Below are 4,876 nucleotides of genomic sequence, written 5' to 3'. Positions count from 1 at the left end.
AAAAGCTTTGTCAAGCATAACTTTGTGTTTAGGTGGCAGGCCCAACAATTTAAAGATTGCTTGCTTAAGTTTCCCAAAGATGTTGTGGTTTTTGTTGTTGATTTTGTAGAGAATCCAATCCATGTATTGGAGGTCAACACAGGTGCACATCTCTTATATTAGGAATTCAGTAGGAGTTTTTGAGAAGACTTTGCATTTTTACACATCAGATGGTAAACTCCATAACATGCTCTTTGTTCAGCATTGTTTTATGCTGCATGACAATTGGATGAAACAACAAGGACACAGTTTGCATTATCAGTGGGTATGGTCAGATGGTTCCGCTTCACAATTTAAGGAACAACGACCACACTATTTTGTAGCTAGGTATTATCAGTTGTGACAGGATTGCATGTGATGCATAACTTCTCCGCTTTAGGACATGGAAAAGGAGAGCATGATGATGCATGTGCTATTATCAAGAGAACTTACGCATGAAGAGGTGAAACCCGATGGCTGGCCGATGAAGTGTGCGGCTAATGTAGTCAATTTTTGGAATGCAAGGTTTTAGCCAACAAGAGAAGATGGGAGTGTCAGCACAAAGAGGGTATTTAGGTTGGTTGCAATGAATGAGGTGCTGCGTTCTCCACTATGGGAATGTAAACCAATTGCAAGCTCTCACTCATTCCATTGTGTTGACGGCTACTCAACGCATAATCCATGCAATGTGCGTTTTTGGATGCTGTCATGATTTTGTGATCCATGTGTGAGTGGGAAGTGGAGGAGATGCAATAATAAGCAACACATTGAAGAATGGAAATATGTCTCCATCGAGCCATTAACGTAGTCGTTACAAGCAGATAGTGACGAGGATGAGGATGATGAGCAGAACTACAATTATCTGTTTTCCTCCCGAATGAGTCAGGATTTAAGCATGCCTATGTATGAGGTGTTGAGCCAATTACTGTCCATTGGGGATAACTTTATAGTGAAGGTAGCCGAGGAGAAAGAGGACTTCTACCTTCTAAAGTGCCCAAAAACCATGTACTAGGCACCAAGCACCAAGAGTTCTGAAGGACCTTTGGCATAACAAGATCGTAAAAGGTGGAGTTCTAGTTGAAGGTTTGTACTATGCCGAGGTTGAGGGCAAAGTTGATACCTATACCCTATTGAATAAAAAACCACCGATGATGATCTACTACTATCTAGTTAGAGCCATACAATTCCCCATGGAGTTTAACCCTGGCATGCATAACCAATTCAACCTATCCTTAGAGATATATGAAAAAATCTACAATAGTATGCCATATGAAGAAGAAAGTGGGCAAAAGGGGAGCCATACAATGTTTACTCCAACTACAATTCTAACCACAATCAACAATTGTAATTCTCTTGGATAAAATCTTACTTGAGATTAGCATTGTCTAATGCCATTGCTGTGTTATCAATCTGGTACTCAATACGAAACTTTGGTACTCCACAGTACCAAGGCCGGTACTCTACAATATAAAACTTTGGTGTTGTGCTTCATATTTTTTAGCTGAATGCTATGTTATTGTAGCACTAAATATTGGTAATGCGTTTTTTTGTGTTCAGTTGATTGATGTAGTACCAAATTTGACACTCTATGTTACCAAGACATATTTGATACTCTATAGTAATGTAGTACCTAATTTGATACTCTATACTACCCACCTTTGGTACTATCTGTTACCTTTACAATCATTCAATTACTACTGTCTTATACAATACCAATCTTTGGTGGTAATATGCCACCAAATTTGGTACAATAGTATCAAATCTTGGTACTGTGCTAAATGGTTTTAGCTGAATGCTTTGTTGGAGGCACAATTATAGAGCCCATTCTTATTGTGTAATAAGAACCCTTTCTAGTACTCTGCAATAACTATCCCCTTCCTCTTTCTCATTCTCCCCTCCCTTGCTCTTATCATCTCTCTCCCCTAGCTTCCTGTGATCCTCCTCCTCCCTCTTATCCAACCTTGAAGAGGAACTACTAAACTTGCAAATCCCACTTGTCACTAACTTCAAAGTCACCCTTGTCACCAAGTAGTAGCAGAAAAGTACCAAAGCAGTAGCAAGAAAAAATACGTGTACAAAAAGATAAAGTGCACTAGTAAAAGGGCCAAGATACACGTGCAATGATAATTTTCATGAAAATGCCAGAGGCAATGTTCAAGCTTACAAAATCCTTTACACATCAGAGGGGTCAAAGCATACAAGGAAATGTCACCCTCGACATTAAACAAGGGTGTGGTGGTGGCTGTAAGTAGTGGGGAACTTCTTATCTAGCTACCCAGAGATCCATGGAAAAGTGACCTCCATAAGATGCTTTGATTTTGAGTCATAATCTTTTGGCTCATATGACCGAATGCAACAACACGAATCGTAATCATTCTTCAAGGACTTGTATCTCCTGTCATCCACAAGGAGGGTGTTTGGCTTCATTGAATTGAAGATGCTTGCACCACACTCTTTGTAGGAGCTTTAGAAAAATAGGCTTGTCATCGAACTCCTCCAAAATTGCTGGCACATCTTTGAGTGTGGGAGCCCACATCTCACATTGAGATTGATAAAAAATATATGTGATCAAGAAACTAAGCAATTAGAACATCTATAAAAATAAGAGTACTAAAGAAACAAACCAAAGTACCAAAGTACAAAACAATATAAAATTCAGTACACAATACCAAAGTTTGACCACATCAGGTCGGACCACACAATATTTGTATCGGGAGACTTGCACACCTTGAGGCCTACATCCCCCTAGGAATGGGATATTCCACAAACTTTTGGGTTCTTCAACACAATCCTTCAAGAGCACTCCATTGACATCCAAAATAACAAGGTGCCTATCGCTCGCCATTAAATCTATTGGCATTGATGTATCCAATCATTCTTCATTTAGCCAGCAATTGCCCCTGGCTGTAGTACCACTAAGTGTTTGGTGGATACAAGCGGATGCACAAAAAACCCTGTAAATACTCACTCAATTTTTTGAAAGGAAGCCGTGTAATTTAGCCTATGATGATTTGTAATTGTAATGTAATTTGACATACCCTCTCAACCTCTCTGAGTCTACACCCTTGTAAGTGGCCGAATGGCCATGGGAAAGCTCCCTTAACCTTCAAGTCAAAACCCTTAGTTTGAACAAAAGAGATATCATTAGCTTGGAGGATTTGAAAAGCGTTCACTGTGAGAGCTTCTTGCTGCTACAAATTGTAATCTTCTTTTCTCCTGGAATGGTAATCGGAATTCATTTTCTAATAGCACATTGTGTCCTTGTCTCTTGCTCTACAATCTAAGTATAGTTATTTTCAATTCTGATGTGGTTCGCGACGCTTTGCTTGTGAGCTAAATGTATTGATTGGAAGGTTAAAATGGTGGTTTTGATGTTTTGACCATGGATAAGTGTTTCTATGCTTAAGGGGGACCTTTTTGAGTAGTTCTGTTTCAGCTTTCTGCACATTTTTTATGATAGATCGTGATTTATGTACCGTCCCAGATGGCGATAGAACTTGGTATGATTGTGCCACTAGGTATTGTGATACCTCTCCTTAAGTTTTGTGGCATTCTAAATTTGTTTGGATGCCAAAAAGACGTGATGACCTAGAGCGATGAGATTGGACGCATTCTGATTTTCTGACTAGGAAGTGGTTGATTTGCTTTTTTTTGTAGAATGAGTAGCCCTCTGAGTTCACTTTGGTGAGATCGACACTCTCATTAAGTCTCCGTGCCCCATCCCGAGTCGCTTCCTTGCATATTGACAATATGTTAGTACAAAAGAGCTATGCTGTAGACGTCCATCGCGGCGACCCACTAACATTGGTGCCACTGCCGGGGAAACCGATCCTTAGGTGGAGAGTGACTCAGTGTACAAAACAATGTCCCTTCAAAGCTTTTGACACCCGTTCTGCTTACACATAGATAGTGAAGCAGCGAGACGTAGGTTTAGTGGTTGGTAGAGACTGGAGTCCGAGAATAGCCAGTGCTACTCCTTAAGAGCAAAGAAAGTTGTGAGTGAAGTACAAGATAGTATTTCGTTCTTTGATTTTCCCATGCTTGGAAAGGACTGTTCCACCACACACTTCGTTGTCATTTTTGTACTGTTAAGTTCATTTATGTTTGCAGATTTTATTTCAGTTTATAGGAGTAGGTTAGGAAACAAATTACACCTATCATTTGGGGCCAAAAGGATTGAGGAAAAAACTGTCAGAAACCTTATTTTGGTGTTGAAGACCATAACTGTGAAAAGTTGACGAATTGATGGTGGTCAGAGCTTCAAAACTGAACCAAATCCAGCAAACCTTCAAAAAGGGAATAAAAACACTTGCTAAAAACAGATTGTGCAGAAAACTTCCAATTTGCCTGTCCAACATGGATCGTCATCCATGTACCTTTTTGGAAAAATGTGCTAAAACTATTTCCCTTGCTTAGAATAGGCTCTCAAGCATCATGAACCTTGAGTTTGGTCAAAAATAGAGTGCTAGAAGATCACTAAAATCAAGAAATTGGGGTGAGCAAAGCAAAACCTTGGGAATTGAGGAAAATAGGGAAAAACTAAACTTTTACTTGTCCAAATTAAAAAAGGGAAGAGAATTGGGATCAAGTAGAAGTAGGGAACCAATATAACCAAAAATCATGACCAGATGCTTCCAACCATGGATCACGATCCATGTTCCAGGTAGACATCTGACAGTAAGATTTGACCACTGTACTCCTGATTACTAGGGGGACACCAGTCCAAAATCTTGCCAAACATGGATCGCGATCCATGTACCTTTTTGGAATTTTGAGCTAATAATGGGCAAGTAGAAAAGTGATAACAATTGAAGCACTTTCTCCCAAGGGACCCTTATCAAAAAATTTCAAAAAGAGG

The sequence above is a fragment of the Adiantum capillus-veneris genome, chromosome 15 (assembly GCF_014529385.1).
Source record: "Adiantum capillus-veneris isolate H3 chromosome 15, ASM1452938v2, whole genome shotgun sequence".
Classification (NCBI taxonomy): Eukaryota; Viridiplantae; Streptophyta; class Polypodiopsida; order Polypodiales; family Pteridaceae; genus Adiantum; species Adiantum capillus-veneris.
The sequence above is the reverse complement of the archived record's forward strand: the minus strand, read 5'-3'. Positions refer to the sequence as shown.